The sequence below is a fragment of the Pogona vitticeps genome, chromosome 2 (assembly GCF_051106095.1).
Source record: "Pogona vitticeps strain Pit_001003342236 chromosome 2, PviZW2.1, whole genome shotgun sequence".
In the NCBI taxonomy this organism is placed as follows: domain Eukaryota; kingdom Metazoa; phylum Chordata; class Lepidosauria; order Squamata; family Agamidae; genus Pogona; species Pogona vitticeps.
The window spans coordinates 113,736,540-113,758,668 of NC_135784.1; the positions used below are offsets into that span (position 1 = coordinate 113,736,540).

At 39.9% G+C, this 22,129-nt stretch overlaps 1 protein-coding gene across 2 annotated transcripts in view; it reads left to right on the forward strand.

The window, feature by feature from the left end:
* The window catches only part of HTR4 (5-hydroxytryptamine receptor 4), a 242,181-nt gene that overhangs the window by 91,725 nt on the left and 128,327 nt on the right, over positions 1-22,129 (forward strand). The window lies entirely within an intron of this gene.

Below are 22,129 nucleotides of genomic sequence, written 5' to 3' on the forward strand. Positions count from 1 at the left end.
CTAGCCTAAACAGCCTCATCCATTAATGACAAAGAAGTGTGAACAAAGGTGCAGGAATCCTAAGGTTTACAGAAGTACAAAGTTTGTGGGTTTTTTAAAGCCAGGGAATAAGAGGACACTGAGGAGGAAAAAACTCTGCTCAACTACAACTGAACCTGCTTAGGAGACATAGAATACTTACTAGCTGGAATCCTGTTGCTTAGCATAGTTTAATTGCACAATAGGAGCTCCATTGAATCAGTGGGGATTTGATGAGTCAGCTCAGTAGTGCACCAGAATTAACTGATGCCACTCTGAATAAGTGGCAGAAATCCAGTTGCTTAGCTTAGTCACTGTAGAGTAAGCCTACTGAATCAGTCAACTCTGCCGTAACTTCCATTGATTGAATGGGCCTATTCTTAACTGTTACTTATTATGCGAAAGGAAGTTGCAACTTGTGCTTTCAATATTGATCTTATTTATAAGTTTTAATATATTTGTTTAATTTCTTTAAAAATATTGTAAATTTATTATTTTAGCTTTTAACTTTTTTTTCCTTTTAATATTGTAAGCTGCCTCACATTCTTTAGGAGAAAGACGGCATATAAATATTTAACATAAATGAATAATAGAGTAGGCCCACTTAAATCAATGGAACATATGGAAGAACTGATTCACCAAATCCCCACTGATTCAGTAGAGCTTACTTTACTGTGACTTACTGTTCTAAGCAATAGGATTTCAGCTATTCTGAGTGGTGTCAGTTAATTCTGATGCAGTATTCTGGGACAGGACAAGACAACTGACAAATTGGAATCCTGTAGCACTCAATACTGTGACATTTTGTGGCATGTCCAATTTGTGTAATACAAGATGCATTATTAGAAACAGGTATTTCTGGGTTATTCTCCATCATCTTGTTCTAAAATAGAAACAACCTGAATTGCTTTAACTGCTTATCACTTTTAAGACCATTTGAGGACACTGCAGTATAACTGGTGCTAATGCAAAAGGTAAATGGTTAGTTTTCATGTAGATGTACGCAGTTCTGATGCAAGGATAGAGTATAATGAGATGAAAACTCTGTAAACAGAAGCTTTTAAATTTTTTGTAACAAACAAGGAGTCACGTAAGGAAGTAAAAAAGCTGCTTTTATTCCACTTCTGTCTGGTAGGATCAGCAGTCTGTAGTTGAACCTTTAGCTAAGAACTGGAGTAAAACGGCAGGCTGGTTGAATCATACAATGTTTACCATTTGTCTTGCAAATTCTTCTCATTAATTGCACGGACATTCTAGACGAGCATAGGCTCCATCTGTAGAATTTCATTGATTTCACTAGAACTTATGGGGTGAGGATTTGATAAAGCCTTAAGCATATGGACCTTCCTTTGCCAAGAATTCTTTCGTTCTCCAAAGTACAAAGGCAAGACTGGAGTTCCTTTGAAACATAAGCCAAACACTTAGACAGTATTGAGAATATGAGTGTAGTTTCCAGCTTGAACAAATATCTATGTCAAGAGAAAAAAAAGCCAATCTTAGACTATGATGTGTAACATTTGGGTTACATCATGGGTAATGACACCAGCAAGTTTGTCAAATTACCAAGTATTATTAAAATGTATTAATATATGTTCCCAGGATTTAAGTGGCATGAGAATTGTCTGGATTTAGCCTGGTACATGTTTGCCTTTCCCTGACTTAATACCCTTGTAGATATCTGCAGGATAGTTTAAAATATTCAATGAATCAACGCTTTATATTTTAAGCATGTCCACGAAGTGTTCACAAAGTAATCTTTAAAAAATAGAGTTAAAGCTATTTTTTGCTCTTTTATGCTTAATAGTGTACCAATAAAAATAATGGAAATTATTATGATATTAACAAGGATCAAAGAAGAAAATAAATGAATCCACTTGTTGAATTTATATATTTTTTTAAAAAAGAGAGTTTAATATTCTTTTGTGTTTATCACATCTGTGTGCAGTTATGGCATTTTAGTATCTAGTGTGGATCTGTCTCGAGACTGAAGGGTGCCTAAAAATCTGTCTGCATGCAGATAAGGCAGCTGTTTTATAATGGGCAATTCAGCACAAGCTTCCATATGATGCACGTGCAGAAGTGAGTGACAGCTCTGATTATAGGATCTAGCACACTTAGGCAAAAAAATTAGATAGGATTTCATCCAGTGTTCAAAAAATGAGATGCACAAGATTGCCAGGTGGTAGTGAGAAAGCATCTTTGCCAAATTTCTATATCATTGCACTGTTTCCAGCTCCTTTGCAGAACCTCAGATATCTTCCTCCTAGCCATCATCTAATTTTGCTGTGGCAAAGCTACTCTAAGCAAGCAGTGGAATTTACTCACACTGAGTAACAGTTGTGCATACTGGTAAGCTTGGTATGTGGGGTGGATTCAGCATTGCAAAATAAATATCCATTAACTAAACCATGCCAGTAAAATTATAAAATGTTTGACCACTTTGGCCATGACACTGCATCTTGCTTCGCTTTGAAACTCCCTGGTTTCCTTGTTCTATGAAAAATCTCAAATTATTTTGAAACCAACTCTCTATGTTATGCCCACGAATTCCCTGTAAAAGCAGGAACAAACAAACAAATGAACTAAAGCATTTATCTGCTAAGTAAACAATATTTTTCTGCTGAGACTGAAACTTGAATAGATTTCACACCTTACACTTGTTTCCTTTACACTGTGTCCCTGTGTAAGTTTGCAAAGCTACTTTGAAGGCAGGTGGTTGCAACTTTTCCAACTTGTCCCTTCTAGTTTGCTTAAGATGGCAAAAGCTCCACTTTGGGAACCCATGATACTGTATAGGAATTCATACCTAAGATTCAGTCTTGAAAGATTACTAAAACCTAGTGCTATAACAGACAGGCAAGACTTTGCTTATGCCTTTAGCTACAAAAGCACAGTGTCTCTTCAGAGATACTTACGTGTGACTATGGAACATTCTTATTTCAGTCTTTCAGGAGACTGTGCATTGTTTCATTTTATGATGTGATGTACCTGAGAGACCCATTTCCTAGATCAGCAGTTCTTAACCTTTTCTTTACCACAGGCTCCCTTTAAATATCTTTTGTTGCCACGGGCCACCAAGATTTAAGTCAAGATTTAAAACCCCAAAGTGCACCAAATATTTATTAAAAGTTTCTCATGAAGGGTCTCATCGACAGATATCCCCTGCTATAACAGCAATATTTTTTAAGATGACTGGAAGAAGGTTCATATTTCTTTGAAAAGGATGCATCCTGATCAACATAATCAGTTATTTTACATTTCAGATTCAGCCAGTGATCCATTCTGAGGCTCAGCCAAAATGTATCAATTCAAAATTCACTGCAATAATATTGAAAGTCACTCTACCCAACAATAACTGAATGGTTTTATTAGCAGAAATCAAAGAAGAAACGGGATCATGAATTCTGCCCGAACACTCACTCACACTGACATTGACTGACTCCGACTCTCTCTTCCTGAGGCTTCTGTCTGTGCAGTAGCAAGAAATGTCTCATTCTGTCACTTGACCACTCAGTGTCATTCACTCACATATTCTCACTGTGTGCAGAAATATCAACAGATACTTGCTATCAAGCAGTTATTTTCATAACTGATTTTTACTTTTGTTTGTTTTTCATAGAGGCAGTAGTTAGAAAAGGCAAGTTTTAAACAAACGCAAGGGAAATTAAGATTTTGTTCTACGTTTTCTTTCTTTCTTTCTTTCTCTCTTTCTCTCTTTCTCTCTTTCTCTCTTTCTTTCTTTCTTTCTTTCTTTCTTTCTTTCTTTCTTTCTTTCTTTCCTTCCTTCCTTCCTTCCTTCCTTCCTTCCTTCCTTCCTTCCTTCCTTCCTTCCTTCCTTTATTTATTTATTTATTTATTTATTTATTTATTTATTTATTTATTTATTTATTTATTTATTTATTTAACTTATATGCCGCCCACACTACCCGAAGGTCTCTGGGCGGCTTACAGCATTTAAAATACAATAAAAGGGCAAAATAAAAGGGCAAAATAATTAAAATGCAAATTGCAAACCCTTCCTGCAAAAAAAAAAAAAAAAAAGTCACATTTCTTCAAGGCTTCAGAGACTCCCTATGACAAGGACAAGATGGAGGTCTTGAGAGTGGGTGGCCCCTCCATCAGCGGTATAAGTGACTCCCTTTCCTTTGGAGGGACGACCCTTGCCGCAAAGAGTGAAGTCTGCAGCTTAGGGATACATCTGGACCCGGCGATTACCATGGAAACCCAGGTGGCATCCGTGGTCCGCTCCACCTATTATCACCTATGGTGGATTGCCCAGCTACAGCCAAATCTTGATCGGGGGGGCCCTCACTACTCTAGTCCATGCGCTCGTAATCTTGAGATTAGACCATTGTAATGTACTCTACGTGGGGCTGCCTTTGAGGTTGATGCAGAAACTTCAGATGGTCCAGTATGCAGCAGCCAGGCTTCTTAGTGGGATGAGAAAATATCAGCATATCTTCCCCACTCTGGCTGCACTGCACTGGTTGCCTATTCGTTTCCTCATTGACTTCAAAGTGTTAATGATTACATATAAATGGTTTGGGACCTCAATATTTGGCAGATCGCCTTCTCCCGCCCAGATCTACCTGAGTCACCCGACATAGCCAGCGGGGTCGGCCGAGGGGCCTGACGCAGAGGGAGGCCCAGAAGGAGAAAAGTATAAACCGCCCCTCGGCTGTGGAACACCCTCCCTACTGAAATCCGGCTGGCACCCTTGCTGGGTGTTTTCAAAAGCCAATTAAAATGTGGTTATTTAAACAGGCCTTCCCCCCAGTCAATTAAGTGATTTTTTTCTTTTTCTTCTTTCTGAGTTTTGCCATCTTGGAACCATGCTGGTTAGAATTAATTGTAATAATTGTATTATATATGTTTATTTTAATGTGTTTTAACCTATGTAAGCCGCTCTGAGTAGACGTAGTCTAGAGGGGCAGGGTAAAAATTGAAAAAATAAATAAATAAAATAAAATAAATATGAGGACATCATGGTCCCTCATGGTCCGTGGACCATAGGTTAAGAACTTACATCCTAGAGCATTATTGAAAATCATATCTCTTCTCAAACCTTTTTTGCTGTTTCACTCTTTAATGTCACATCTTTTGAGTCATTAAATCAAGCATCCCATTACTGGTCCACATGTTCTGTCTTGCATATAGAAAAGGCAGTTCTTGTTTCTGCTGCTTGGAACACAGGGTTTGTTCATTGTCCTGTCATCAACAATTGGCAACCTGTGAAAATATCAGTATGCACACACAAAAATGAAGATTTCACTGCACAAATAATTGTATTCCAGAAAACTGGCCAGCATTTCCGCCTTCCCTCCCTCCCTCGTAAGAAAAAAGACAGGGATATAAATAGGAAAATACAGGAGACCTACCAATGAGAGCCATTTTTTTCTGGGCTCTAAACCTCTGCACTGTACAAAAAGTACATGACAGATGTAAATCCTTGTTTGGGAATTTCCATCATAGAATCTTCCCTCAAACTTCACTTTTTCTTGCAAGCTTCTGTCATAATGAGAAATGGGCATGAAATATACCATGAAGAAGAAGGGGGGATAAAACCCTGTGAATTGGGCTGTGCCATGCTTCATTTTGAGGTAATTTGTGGAAATGCCTACCTAAAACAAAACAAAATGCCAAATATGGTTGGTATTGGTGACTTGTACATGGGCTATAACTCAGACATGCCAAATCCTATCTTCACCAAATGTGGACTAATTCTTGGGCTGACCCCCCTCTTCACTCCCTCCAAATCTGGCAAAGATTGGTTTAGGAATGTCCAAGTTATAGCCCCCTGAAGCAGATACCCCCAGTAAAGTGCTGCTCAGCCAGTTGCTAAAGAGCACTTTCCTGAGGGGACCTGTTGCTGGGGGGGGGGCACTATAACTCAGGTCCAATCTTTGCCAAATATGGAGGGGGAGGGAGAGAGTTATCTGAAGACTCTGTTCATGTTTGGCATCTCTAATTCATGCTCTACAGGTCCTGGAAATCCCAAATCACACAAACCACAAAATGGTTTGTTTTGTTGGAAAGTCCATAAACGTTCATGGTTCATAGTTCATGAAGAGCAATGTACTACAAACCATCCTGAATTGCCATTTTCCCAGTTTGTGCCCATCTCTCATTATAATTTATTAGTTACAGTCATCTACTATATTCAGACTAAATATCTGCAACAGAAATATAGGCAGCCTTCTTTCTGTGTTCGATTTTAGGTTGTATTCAGTAAAAATTTAGTAGCCACCAATAACACAATATAAAGAAAGAAATCATAATTAGGTTATTGACCGTGTCTGGGGAGTAGCACAGGAAAATGATTTATTGAGCTTGGTGATTTTAGGTTCCTTCAATCTGGATGTTTTTGATTACTTCCCCCCTTACTCTTACCTAAATGCAGACTCCTGTCTTTCATTTAGCCATAAAATGGACCACTTGTTGCCTAGCAACTGTAACATAATAGCAGTGCGCACTATGAAGCATTGTCCTTTATGTGTGTGTGTGTGTGTGTGTGTGTGTGTGTGTGTGTGTATTGATGTATTTTACAATAAAATGAGGAACTGAAATCAAAAGAGCAAAAGGGAAATACTCTGTCTGATGTGGAATTGGAGGATCCCAACAGAACAAAAGAAACTCGCTGGTTCTGTTAGCACATCAGAAGAGGTTTGCATCTCTGTGTTCATGACAGAAAATGGAAGTGCACTGAATATCAGTATCTTTTTAGTCCATGTTCAACATGTTGGCAATGATTTTTAAAGCCCTAAGTGTCTTGGGATCTCAATATTTGAGGGTCCATTTCTGTGTATTTCCAAGTATTTAAGTCTGCTGATAGAGGATGGTGTATCACTATTGGGAGTGTTACATTGCGTAGAGAAATTAAAGAAGACCTTCATCTTGGTGTCCAGCGTTTGAAATGACGTCTTTATCCTGGTGCAGCTGTCTACTAACCCATGCTTTTGAATCTTGTTGACCATAATCTGGTTTGATTTGGCATTGCTTATTTGGAATTATAACTTTACATCCAGTTGGCTGAAATCCTGTTGTACAGTTCTATACGTGCAACAGGAGGACAGCAACAACAGCAGCAATTTACCACTGATTAAAGGCAATTTTGGGATGCATGCCACTCATACACAATGAGTCAAAGTTGTGTGAACCCCAAAATCACCAATGGAAACTTTTAAGCAGCAGTGGTTCACCAGTGATTATGATGTTATCACCATTGCACATGTGCATGTGGATACCATACAACAGGATTTCACGCATTGTTTTACATGTTGATATCTTTCGATAAAGAGGAAATATCAAAATCAATCATAAATAGAAATATTTTACTCATATAAAGACACATTGTGTTAAAAGTATTAAGCAAATGGAAATAAATAGGAGGATGAAACGATTTGACAGACATTACAAACTCGGATTTCCAAAAATCTTTCAACATACTGCTCCACTGGAAATGCTGGAATAAGCTTAACCGGTCTGGAATAAGAGGACAGACAACCCTCTTGCTAACTGATTCAAGAACAGGATGATGAAACTGGTAATAAATCAGGAGTGTGGGGAAACTTTTGATCCTCCAGTTGTTCTGGTTTACATCTCCCATCAACTCCAGGAAATAATAAAATATACAGAGGGCCAATGTTTACCTGTCTCACAGAAAAGATTCCAAAATGAATGGAGCTACATATTCCTGAGGGATCTTTATTGGAACAAATTCTTTTCAGTTAGATCACAAATGATCTGGAATCAGGCATAAGTATTCATAAGTGAACTGAAGACAAGGGGATGCACTTAGAAAACAACGTTTTCACCCGATGAAAAATAAGTCTACAACAAATGGGATTCAGAGTTAAAATAAGGTGCCATATATTGGGGCAAAAATACACCAGAGAGGCCAGTTTTAATTTCTTTCTCTGTTGTTTTATATTTGAGAGACTAACTACATAGTTACAGTACATGTTTCATAGTCTTGTGGCTTTTGTCATTGGATAAGTCACTAGAATATTTCACTACCACTTTAGATTGTGGTTTTTCCCCATTGTATTTGTACAAGAAGAACAAAAGGTGTTGTGATGACAGCATTCAGTGTAGAATTACTAGAGCACTACCAATGAAAATACCAGTTCTCCTCGAAAACTCAGCTTAGGCACTATGGCTAATAATTTCCATTGTGCTGCTTTCCCAAGATGCATAATCAACTTTGTTGAACTGTAGAAAAGATCATAGCCAAAGATGTTTCAGGTGCCAACTAAGTAGTTCATGTTCACCTTTGAAGATGGTGTGAATGGGAAGTTGTCCTTATGACAGTGGTACTTGTTGTAAGGAGCCAGAAACTAGATATACATGGAAGTACCTTGTTTTTACTGCTTATCTGGCCAGTGGGTTATTTTAGTTATGGCATACCACTTATGGACTGCCTTTTCCAAGAAGGATCACATCTACCAACTTTATATATGATTCTGATGTCAAATTAAGATTTTTTTTCTTTTCTCAATGTAATATCAATTCATTGTATAACTTTGCTTTTTAAAAATTGCTGCACTCTGTTAGCATGTGATTTTATTTATTTTATAGACATTTTATCATTTTAACTTTACACCATCCTGATAGCTTACTGAAAGGCAGCTTAAAAATGTATTAAATAAATAGAGGGAGATGTTGGCAAGGCCAAGGGGAGAGATGTTCTCCAGATAGTTGTTTCCATTCCTGCTAGCCTTATCTTTGGGGAGGGGGCAGAAGCCATATCTATCACACAAACTGTTTGAGAACTTCTGCTCTGTGTTGGCTGGCTGAACATCCCAATAACATGTGTTGGGGGAGTAGCAGCACAAGCCAAATTACCTCTTAGAATTGGAAGTCTTTAAATAGCTAGATGGTACTGGTTAGAATCAATCACAAAGGCAAAAAAGAAAAGAGGAGCAATTACATGCTTTTTAAAATACTGTGTGGGATGTGCTAATAACAATGTCATCTTTTACTTGGTACAGGAGCTTCAATATAGGATATGCCTTATGTTCACATGGCAATTTTCCCCAGTTTATTATCTGCCAGAAAAAAACATTTGTATTTTTAATGTGGGTCTTCAAAACTTTATTTTAAAAGGGCTGTAATGACTTGCCTGGCGGTGCAGTTTCAGCAAACCAGATCACAGAAGCCAGGCAGCTATTATGCAGAAACCATTTCGTATTAACTGTCATTGGTTAGCCACAGCAACATTGTGACTTGAACCTGGTAGCAAGGCTGGAGAAGGACCACTAAAATACTGTACTTTTACTCTGCAAAGTTAGCTTTTATGATTCACTGATTTCTCGTAACAGACACCATGCATTGCAAATGCTTTGATTAACTGTTACACACTCAGTTTGACTAAGGAGTACATGTTCAGTATCAAGATTCTGACTAATTTGATCAGGGAATTGAACATAATTTCAAATGCCACTGTTGTAGATCTATCCGTCTGAAACTGAGTTGAAAGTGGATAATGGGTTGATGAAACTGTTCTGTTTGATACACTACAGTTTTGAATACAGTGTTGTCTTGGTCACAATGAACATTCCTAAATTGACAAATTGACTTTCTTCTTCTTCTTCTTCTTCTTCTTCTTCTTCTTCTTCTTCTTCTTCTTCTTCTTCTTCTTCTTCTTCTTCTTCTTCTTCTTCTTCTTCTTCATTACTTGGTCTGTAGCTCTGCAAACAAAAATAACTAAGCTGATGATTCCTGTCTTGCAGTTCTGAAACTTTGATGTTGTTAGGGATATGATCCTGCCCAGATCAGGCTGCACTTCTTTCACAGGACTCCATATGTTAGATTTATGACCTTGTGTCGCCACCCATTTTTCATTATTGCCCCTAGTCACTGTTATTTATATACGTAGGTGTGGATTTCCAGGTACTAATGCTTGCAATAGATTTGCTCTTCTAGATAGCAACAGGTTAAGGTTTGGTTGCCTGAAGAGCAAAAGAAAGAAGTGGGGAAGGGACACCTTTGTTGCTTTCTCAGGTACAGTGTTTCCATTGTTCTTCAGAGTTATAGATAATTTTTCTGGATAACATTAAATTATTCAGGATTGTAAAATTCAGCATGGAGAATAAAGAGTAGGTTGGGATAAAATTTGTAACTTCAGAAATGCAATGGGGGGCCTGAAGTGATAGACACACCAGGAAAAATCTTTTTGGCCCCTGAAAAACCCTATGCAGTAATAGAATAGGGACTCCATGTGGCAATAGATAATGGGGCACATGCCCGTGGCCATGATCTTAGCCAGCGTCCTCCTGTTTCCCACAGATTCTCTCCCTCAATCTCCTTTGTTCTCCCTACACAGTCTCTCACACAGTCTCTCTCACCCCTCCACACATGCCACTCTTATCATGCAAAGTGTGCTCTTCCAACTCACCAGTCACAAAGTTGGACAATTTCCATGAGAGTATGGACAGGGACGTGGTGGCGCTGTGGGCTAAACCGCAGAAGCCTGTGCTGCAGGGTCAGAAGACCAAGCAGTCGTAAGATCGAATCCACGCGACGGAGTGAGCGCCCGTTGCTTGTCCCAGCTCCCGCCAACCTAGCGGTTCGAAAGCATGCAAATGTGAGTAGATAAATAGGTACCATCTTGGTGGGAAGGTAAACAGCGTTCCGTGTCTAAATCACACTGGCCATGTGTCCACGGAAAGATTGTCTTCGGACAAACGCTGGCTCTATGGCTTGAAGAGCGGGATGAGCGCCGCCCCCTAGAGTCGGACACGACTGGACAAAAAATTGTCAAGGGGAACCTTTACCTTTTTTTATGGACAGATGACTTTCTTTACCTGCCAATCGCTCTGTCACTGTTTCAATCTTCCTGTTTGTGGGGGAGCAGTGGGCCAGAAGGGGCATAATTCTCATGTGGAGGACAGTGCCCAAGTGGGGGCAGCAATATAGGGTGGCTGGGGCTCCTATCTAGGGATGTGATGATCGCTTACAAAATTACTCAGTCTCCACCAAGACCTCCAGTCCTGCCTCAGCAAGATTTCCTAAATTCCTGAGAAAGTGAGACCTTTTTGTTGTTGTTTTCTTTTCTTCACCAGCAATGATTCCTGTGCAGCAAACAGCCATAGTACACCCTGATTAAATGCCATTTCTGATTAATGCTGTACAGGAAAGACACCATTCTACATAGTGTGCAGCTTGGTGGCTCAACCCACCTACTCCCCACTTTTCCAGGTGAATCCTGCACAAGGAAGATGCCACTGTGTACAGAACTGTAAATGTCCTGTGCAAATGCATGTTTCTTCTGCTCTTTCCAAGCGATTTATGTGCAGAAAATAAGCCATTCTATACAGGAATTGTAGCAACCTGGTGCAGCTTGGCATTTCTTCTAGAATATGCAGCCACAAAACCTCTGAGCAAACCTGTGAGATTTCTCATGAGATTGCTCACGAAACCAAAACAAATATCCAGTGAAATTTCACTTTGAAGAGAAGATAAGTGATTTTTTGTTGTTGTAATTGGTTTGTTGCTTGTTGCTAAGAATGAAAACCAGCAAGAGACACATTTCCTGCTTCCACTCAATGTGTACTGAAGAGTTCCTAGTGCTTCTTGCAGCCTCTGGGCCTGGGTCATCATACACATTAGGGTATGTGATTTTTGATTTGAAGAGACCCTTGCTCAGCAGGCCGAGGCAAAGAGGAAGTCACAAAAGCAGCAAAACCAGGGAGCCGGACAGGGGATAGACTGGATTTGTCTTCAGTGTGGAAGAGATTGTCACTCTCGAATTGGCCTCTTCAGCCACACTAAACATTGTTCCAAGTCCTCCATACAGAGCACATCACCATAGTCTTTCGAGACTGAAGGATGCCTACTAATGTTTAAGAGCAATGTAGGATAAAGATACATAGGCCACTTCAACGGCTACTTTCCGGTGGAGTCAGCAAGGGGATGGATGTCCTCATCTTTTATAGTTCTTTGAAAACCTTTTCTTAAAATGTTGTAGGACAGTAGGCTAATCACTTCCAAGTTTTAAAATACAGTAACAAGCTGTTAAGCATAAGCTACCCCAAACTAATGATTCCATGTCATGTCTCTTAGCAGCAGGCTAGGAACCAGTCAGTGGTATGTCCATCAGTACTGATTTCTCCGTACTAATGCTTCCTTTGTTTTCCCCACAAGCACTGGCACACATAACGTTTGCTGTCTCCAGAGCAAGGTGGGGGCATAGTCACTAGTTCTGTATATGTCCTATGTGATAACATTGGCTAAAGTATTTATTTTATTTATTTTTTAATTAGACTTATTACCCCGCCCCTCTAGACAACATCTATTCGGGGCGGCTTACATGAATAAAAACAGAACAATATAAACAATATAAAATCATCTAAAACACAGTTTTAACACCTATTTCTAAGCAGCATATAACCAAGATGGCATAACTCAAGCAAGAAGGATAGGAATCAATTAACTGACTGGAGGGAAGGCCTGCCTGAAGAGCCAAGTTTTAAAAGGCTTTTAAAAACACCCAGCGAGGGTGCCAGTTGAATTTCAGCCAGAAGGGTGTTCCATAGCTGAGGGGCCACTGCCGAGAAGGCCCGGTTTCTTGTTTTTTTCCTTCCGGGCCTCTCTCGGCGTAAGGCCCCTCAGCCGTCCCTGCTGGCTATATCGGGTGATTCGGGTAGATCTAAGTGGAAGAAAACGATCTGCCAAATATTGAGGTCTGTATGTATTGCTGAGTTCTGGTTTGAAAGTTTGATTTCTTTCTTTCTCATGAGAAAAATCAAAATGTCTTCATCCTCCAGATTCAGTTTTCTCTCCCCGCCCAGACAATCACAGAACACTTCACTGTTAGGAAATAGGGTATCAGCCTTACCCAATTCAGATAAATACTTTTCAGAAAGTGATTGTTAAGCAAATAAGCAATCAGCCAAGGCATGTGCCAACTTGGCTTATAAGATAGCTGTTCTGTATACTTTACTCATTAACAGTTTTGGTGTGGGGCAAACATGGAGACTGACATCCAACTTTTAATGTTCCCTGGATAAAATCCCAGAGTTGAGTTATAGGAAACAAAACAGGTTCTCACTTCCACTGTTGCTAATGGAAGACTTGGCAAGAGCATGGCAACATGCAGACTTCACTAAGATCTTTATGTGAACCTTCCAACATACTTATTCACTTGGGGATTAGTTTATAAGTGTTCCAGCATAATATAGTACAAGCACATTGTTCCATCTCTGCCTCTGTGATGATCTTATGGGTGTTTTAAATTTAATCTACTGGCATGAAGCCGTGTGTGTCTCTCTGTCTGAAACCTGGGTTTATTGTGAGGATTATAGAAAAACTGTTAATGGCTTTGTTGTTTAGGCTGAGTAGGAGTTGTCTTCTGCTTTTGGAAATGTTTAGATGAATAAGGGTCTTCAATTTCTCAGTAAAAAAAGAGGTGTTGAGGGGTCTAGTATGGATGTGGCATACCAACACCTATGGAAAGCACCAGGTTTGAGGAGGCCAATGTGCTCTAGCTACGCAATGAAAGTCCTTTGTTTAAAGGATAGCTATTGTCTTTGTGAGAGCTCTTTGTGTCAGCCTGGGACAAGATGATGAACATAGAAGTGAGGGAAGAACAAATAGGAGGAAGGGGCAATAGTCTCTCAGGCTTTGTTCATTACTGCTCACACAGAAGCCAATCTATAGATTGCATCTATAGAATGCAATTACAGTGGTGCCTCGCTTAGCGATTGCCTCGTTTAATGATGTATTCGCTTAGCGATGAGGTTTTTGGAGCGTCAAACCTGCAGTTCAAAGCTTTCCAATGGAGGGGGGGGGAAATTCACCAAAAATTAACGAAGAGTCAGAAACTGTTTTAAATGCTTGGATTCGTTAGAGCACCTTATAAAACGTGTGCAAACTTAATTTGGCTTGGTTCTGACTCTTCGTTAATTTTTGGTGAATTCCCCCCCCCATTGGAAAGCATTGAACTGCAGGTTTGACAGCTGTCAAAATCAGGTTCAATACATTTCAATGGGGGGAAAAATTCACCAAAAAATAACGAAGAGTCAGAACAAAGCCAAATTAAGTTTCCACACGTTTTAGAAGGTGCACTAACGATCCCAAGCATTTAAAACTGTTTTCGAACCTTTTAAGACACATTTAAAATTGCAAAAATGGACATCGCAAAACCATTGGAATGCATTGAATAGGCTTCAATGCATTCCAATGGGGGATACATTGTTTCGCTTAGCGATGTTTCCTATGGCCATTTTCGCTTAAGGACGGTAATCCGTTCCAATTTGAACGGATTAACCGGTTTTCAATGCATTCCTATGGGAAATGGTGTTTTGCTTAGCGTTGTTTTCCCATAGCGATGTTTTTTTTAACCAATTAACATCATTAAGCGAGGCACCACTGTATATAGATGCAACCAGAGATGTGATGAAAACAAATTATTGTTGTTGTTGTTTCCACTTACATACTGCCCCATGATGCTAGAGATCCCTCTGGGCAGTTTGCAACATAAATATGCAGGGGACACTTTGCCCCCTAGCAAACTGTTTACTCAGTTTAGCGACTTGGGAAGGATGGAAGGCTGAGTCAATCTTGAGCCGGCTACCTGAAACGGCCAGGATTGAATACAGATTGTGAACAGAGGCTTGACTGCAGTTTAACCAGTGCAACATGGCTCGTTTGTGGAGATAGAAATATTTGAGAGGAAGAACCTAAAACTGGCAGTGCAGGTAGGCAACCTTCTTATTAGAGTCTGTAAAAATTTACATTTGTAAACCAGGTCTAATTTAGGAACCAGAAACATTACAAAAGATGAATGAATGAATGAATGAATGAATGAATGAATGAATGAATGAATGAATGAATGAATGAATGAATGAATGAGTTTTATTACTGTCACTGACCAGCAGATATATCCAAATGTAACTATAACACAACATTACAATGAAGGGTAGCATAAAGTAGCAATAATAATATCACATGTACACAATCTGCTACAATATAACTAAATTAGATGGAGCCTAAAAAGATGTAGGGAATGTGCAGCTGTTATTTGCCATTCTCACATTCAACTCTGGTTTTAAAAACCTCGATAAAATGTGAGATAACATTTTCTTTAAAATGAAGATGGATCACTTTAACAGGTCGGAGTAAGCTTCCTTCAGTCACAAGAGACTATGGTAGCATGCTCTGTATGGAGGACTTGGAACAGCGTCTAGTGTGGCTGAGAAGGCCAATTCGAGAGTGACAATCCCTTCCATACTGAAGACAAATACAATCTATCCCCTGTCCAGCTCCCTAATTTTGCTGGTTTCTTTGCCTTGGCCTGCTGGACAAGGGTCTCTTCAAATTGGGAGAGGCCATGCTGCACCGCCTCCAGGCTGAACACTCAAATGTCAATGTTTCCCATCTGTTGAGGTCCATTCCCAAAGACTTCAGATCCCGCTTGCAGATATCCTTGTATCACAGCCGTGGTCTCCCTCTGGGGCAATTTCCCTGAACTAATTCTCCATGCAGGAGATCTTTTGGAATCTGACCATCAGCCATTCTCACGACATGCCTGAGCCAATGTAGCCATCGCTGTTTCAGTAATGTATACATGCTAAAATTTTCAGATCATTCTAGGACTACTCTATTTGGAACTTTGGATACCAAAAATGCATCAGAGACAACGTATATGGAACATGTTCAGCTTCCTGTCCTGCCATGCACAATGGATCCAGGACTCACTGCAGTATAGGAGTGTACTCAGGATACAGGCTCTATAGACCTGGATCTTGGTATATGCCGTCAGCTTCTTATTAAGCTATACTCTCTTTGTGAGTCTAGAGAACATGGTAGCTGCTCTGCTAATGCATTTATCCAGCTCGACATCTAGGGAAAGAGTGTCAGAGATCATTGAGCCAAGGTACACAAAATCATGAACAACCTCCAATTCTTGTGTGGAGATGGTAATAGAGGGAGGAGAGTCCACGCCCTGGCGCATGACTTGTGTTTTCTTCAGGCTGATAGTTAATCCAAAGTCTTGGCAGGCCTTACTAAAATGATTCATAAATTGTTGGAGGTCTTCGGCAGAATGGGCGACAACACCTGCATCATCGGCGAAGAGGAAGTCCTGCATGCAATTCAGCTGGACTTTGGTCTTCGCTCTCAGTCTGGAGAGATTAAAGAGCTTTCCCTCTGATCTAGTCCGGATATAGACACCTTCTGTTGCAGTTACAAAGGCATCCTTCAGCATGACAGCAAAAAAAGATCCGAGACAGAGTTAGCATGAGGACACAGTCCTGTTTCACTCCACTTCAGATGTCAAAGGGATTTGATGTTGAACTATCAAAAGCTACAATGGCCTTCATTTCCTCATGAAAGGACTGGATGATGTTAAAGAGTTGAGGTGGACATCCAATCTTGGAAAGCCTTTAAAAGGCTGTCCCAGCTAACCAAATCAAAGGCCTTTGTGAGATCTATGAAGGCCACAAAGAGTGGCTGTTATTGTTCCCTACATTTCTCCTGCAACTGTCTGAGGGAAAATACCATGTCAGTGGTGGATCTATTAGCTCAAAATCCACACTGTGATTCTGGATAGACTCTGTCTGCAAGCACCTGGAGCCTCTTCAGCACAATACGGGCAAGCAGCTTCCCTACAGTGCTGAGAAGAGAGATGCCACGGTAGTTATTGCAGTCACCCCTGTTGCCTTTGTTCTTATACAATGTGACAATGTTCGCATCCTTCATGTCCTGTGGTACGCCACTGGTGTACAAATTTCCATGTCCAGCACCTGCCACATGTTGCAGCAGGCCCAAAAGTATCATGGAGGTGGGGTGGGGTGGGAGAAAGGAAGACATACAGAAGTGTCAGGATAGTTGTTTCCAGTTTTTGACTTTGGGATTTGGGGAGGGGATACTCTCAATCAGTCTAATACAGGAATTTTCACCCTGGAAGCCCCCAGGAGAGGGAGAAATGGAAAAGAAAGAGTATCAGGGTGGGCTGTGGCATGGCCTTGAGACTGCGAAAGGGACCACACTCTCCCCAAACCTGTTTTAAAAAGCTGTAACCAAAACAGGGCTTTGTGATGTATGTTGAAGCGGTGTGTGTGCGTATGTGCACATGCACACACACGCACACACACACCTGATGGCCAATATTTTTCATCTGGAACACAGAAACTATGCACATTGCCTACTCACATACTCTGTCATACGTTTTTAAATATATGTGCATACATGTACACAGACATTACATTGTATGATTAATACCAAATGCCCGCAGATTTACACTGTACTGAATAATATATGTAGAGATTACATAGAAATGAACTTGTCAGATGTGTCCCCTTCAAGGTCTTTTGTTAAATTCTGTTTAAAGTTCTTGTAAGTGCTCCAATTATGCAAATGATCAAGCAAGTAATGTTTAGATGGGAGGCTGAACACTTGCATGATCTTTGATCAGACTCAAGAATGATATTAAATGGTATTAAAAATGAAAGCTTTATGATCTGAAGAAGGTGAGGCAGTATTTCAAATATTTACCCTCTCCTGGTGTTTTATGTTCTTCTGGTGTTCTCAGTTACTGTATGTAAAGTGTGCTATTAATTTACAGAAGCTGGAAAAGAGATTTTTACAGTTTAAGTGTTGGCAGAGGTGTTTATAAAGACATTCAGATAAATATAGTGCTACAAAATGTTTCCTTAGAAACTGAGAAGAAAGTTGAACAATGTGTAGTAACCAGGCTGATGCTAACATTGTTATCTTTGGCAGTTGGTAGCCCTGATGATGTGCTAAAAATTGTTTGTTGACAGAATTATATGCATAGTACCTATGCATTATAATATGCTCTATAAGAGGGGAACTTTTAAATTATACCACATACTCAAATTAAGTAGAAGAGCTGCACATTACAATATTTTTGTATGTACATGCATTTGTACTCTGCCCTTCCTCAAAACATCTTAAACTGGACTTACCACATGACCCAGTTGGGTGGGTTTTGCTTGGTGTTGAGATATGCTACCTGGTGACTATTTAGCCTGCCAGATGGTTTAAATTCTAAGTTTTTATTAAAAGAAGGAAGGGGAGGAAAATGGCCAGGCCATATAGAACTGAAGATATAAAGCAAAATACACAGTCACTGTTTGGGCCAGTCTCTGTTCTGTGAGAGACAAGGCTTTATGATTCAGCAGTGATTAAAACTATCCACCATTTAATAGGAAGGACCTCCCACTGTAACATGCTCAACATGGGGCTGCCTTTGAGGCTGATGCGGAAACTTCAGGTGGTCCAGAACACAGCGGCCAGACTCCTTAGTGGAGTGGGATTATGGGAGCTGTAGTGCAAAAAAAGAACATTTTCAAGATCTGATATTGTGCACCTTACTATATTTCCTGGTATGGAATTGGACTCAATGACTCAATGGTTGTTCAAGACTATGATTCTATTCCATTTTATCTGATTTAGATTATTTTCTAGAGCAGTAGCTCCCAGTCTTTGGTAACCCAGGTAGTCTTGGACTACAGCTCCCAGAAGCCTTTACTACCAAGCAGTGCTGACCCGGATTTCTGTGAGTTGCAATCCAAGAACACCTGGATCACCCAAGGTTGGGAACCACTGATCTACAGGCTTGCAGGACCTTAGCTGAGAATTTAAGTATGTGCTACTCTTAAGAGCTGTCAAAAAAATGGGGGGAGGATAATGTAAATTATTAAAGGTTTCTGTTCATTGCTGTTGAGATTGAGTTTGTGGTTGTTGTGAATATTATATTTCCCTAAAAAGGTTTCAGATGATAAAAAAGAAATAATAAGGTCCTTTTTTAAAGAACTAACTTTACACATATTCATTGGTGTAGCTCTTTTACTGTCAATTCTATGACCACCACCATCACCCCAGGCTCTAAACCTGCCGCCACTTACAAACCACCAGGATTAGCTTGTGCAGATATTTATTATAGTCCCAATGTGAGGCCTGCCCCAGTAAGTGGCTTCTTGAAGAGAACCACATCGTGCTCACCATTCTATATGCATTTATGGCTGATCTCTCTTTATTTTGCTATCCAAAGCAGAGGATAACTGGCTCAGCTTTGCCTCAGTGCGTTTCATGGTTGTGTGTATACAAGAACCCGTCTCTCATAAAACCCAATCTAACACTCTCACTGCTAAACCATGCTAGCCCTTTTGTTTTATTTGTCACGAGTAATGCACATGAATTTTTTTTTTTGCCAAATCTTGAGAGAAGCACAGTTTAAGGGCAGTTTAAATTGTTTATTGTAAGTGAGGTAACAGAGTGTGAAACCCCTGTTGCAAAACTCCATGGGAGCAATGGAAATGATGTCACCTTCAGTGGCATTTTACCACTGATTAAAGACTTCCTTTGGTTATTTTGCTGTGCATTTGACTCCTACACATTGTGACAAAGCCAAAAAAATCACCAAAGGAAGCTTTCAATTATCAGTGATTTGCCACTGCCGATGTTCTTTTTGTAAAAGAGGCAGAGCAACAGGATTTTATTGGGTTGGGGAATGCATGGTCTCTGCTTGCAACATTCAAAGAACAGGAGAAAAACACCTTTTACTTTGAAAATGACAGTCCTTGCTGAAGTCAGAAAAATACCTGGTTGATGTCCTTTAAAAAAGGCATACTGTATTAACTTTTTAAATTCATGACTCGATTCAAGAAAACCTCTTCGGTTGTAAACAACTAATATTAACTTAGAATATCAGAAGATAAATTGGTGTTTTGCAGTTATGTCATTGTTGTAAACCACCCTAAACTCTCTAGGTGAAGTGTGTGTGTGTGTGTGTGTGTGTGTGTGTGTGTGTGTGTGTGTGTGGTGTGTGTGTGTGTGTGTGTGTGTGTGTGTGTGTGCTTGCGCGCAGTTCCATCAAGTCAAAGTCGAAAACATAATAGGGTTTTCAAGGTAAGTGAGATATTTAAAGAGTGGTCTTCCTGTTCCACTCCCCCAGTCAATTTCTATGGCTGAACAGAGATTTGAAACCTTTTCTCCAGAGTCCTAGTCTATCACTCTGTCCACTAAACAATGCTGGGAATCCCCTCTAGGTGAAGAGTGGTATACAAATCTTCTAAGTACTGTAACTGTTAGTATTCTTAGGCTGACAGCTGCACATGGTATGGATGCACTGATCTATACATGAGTACTGCACCTTGTAAAAAGAAACCAAATGCACAGTTACAAGATGGGGGATACCTGGCTCAGCAATACTACAAGTGAGAAGGATCTTGGAATTGTCATAGATCACAAGCTGAATATGAGCCAACAATGTGATGTGGCTACAAAAATGGCAAATGCTATTTTAGGCTGCATTAACAGAAATATAGTTTCCAAATCCTGTGAGGTACTAGTCCCCCTCTATTCAGCACTGGTTAGGCCTCACCTTGAGTATTATGTCCAGTTCTGGACACCACGCTTCAAGAAGGATGCTGACAAATTGGAACAAGTTCAGAGGAGGGCTGGAAACCAAGCCCTATGAGGAAAGACTGAATGAATTGGGCATGTTTAACCTTGAGAAAAGAAGACTGAGGGGTAATATAAAAATATGTTTCAAATACTTGACAGGCTGTTATACAGAGGAGGGGCAGGATGTGTTCTCAATCATCCCAGAGTGCATGGGGTCAAGTTATAGGAAGCCAGATTTCGATTGAATGTCAGGAAAAACTTTCTAACTGTTAGAGCAGTAAGACAGTGGAACCAATTACCTCGAGAGGTGGTGAGTGCTCCAATACTGTAGGCATTCAAGAAAAACTTAGACAATTACCTGGCAGATATCCTTTGGTTGTATATTTCTGCATAAAGCAGGGGATTGGATTTAATGGCCTTATAGGCCCCTTCCAACTTCACAGTTTGGAAGGAGATGCCATTTAGTGGCATCAAAATTAAGTCTTGTGAAGACAACATGCATTGTAGAAGCAACTCACAAGGCAGCACCATTGAACCTATTAGCCTTTCCTTGTGTGTGGAAGTTTGTATCAATGCATAGAGGAAACATTGCTGCATTGGAGCATATCAGATGAGAAACATAGTGATCAACCCCTGATAAGTAACCCTCTACACCAGTGGTGTCGAACTGTGGCCTTCCAGATGTTCTTGGACTTCAACTCCCAGAAGCCTTCACCACCACCTCTGCTGGCCAGGATTTCTGGGAGTTGAAGGCCAAGAACATCTGGAGGGCCACAGTTCGACACCACTGCTCTACACTATTACTGGTTAGGCTCTATCTAGTGAACCTTGTCCTGTTGTGACTAACATAATTATATTGACAAACTAGAGCATACCCAGAAGAGGGCAATCATGAAGATCAGGGGTCTAGAAACAAAGTCTTGCAGGAAATAGTTGAAAGACTTAGAAGATTAAGGCGGGGGCTTAATATACCATAGCTGTCTTCAAAAATGTGAATATATTTGAAGAACAAATGTGTTCGCTATTGCTACTGATGGAAGAAGTAGGAAAATGCATAGAAATTGCAGAAAAGCAGATTTCAGTTAAATAACAGGACAAACTTCCTAAGAGTACGTCAGACCTGTTCAATAGTGGAACAAAGTGTCTCAGGACACTTTACATTATTTACACAGAAACTAGCCATGCTATAATTAATTACATTGTGTTCTGCAGATCCTATATTAAAGCAGGATGTTGGATTAGATGGCTTCTATGATTCCTTCCAGTTCTATGATCTTGCAGCGGTTTTATCAGCTTGGATTCTGTTGTGCTACCTTCATCTGGTTGCTCATTTCTTGGCACTGAAATAAGATTAATGCATATTATGTCATATCTCTAATGGTACCTGGATTTTTCACAAGGTTCCAAGTAAACAATCAACTGATAAAACATTTATAGGGAAACATTGCTCTACAAGCCAGAAATTTCAGGAACTTTATGTATAAACTAAAGGAAAAGGGAGTCCCTTTTGATGAATGAAATCTAGGCTATCACCTCTATTTGTCTAAGAAATGGAACCTGTTTTCCATATGTAGCAGTATAAATAAGGATTGCACTTTCAAAAAAAACAGCATCGTATAATGTGTTTATTATTTGCAGTAATTACTACAATCGTAGGCTATTTCTAGTGTATAAGAGATTGTTCCTATGAGCTCTGAAGTTTCTTGATTCCTTTTAATAGTTCCTTTTAAGTTTTGTT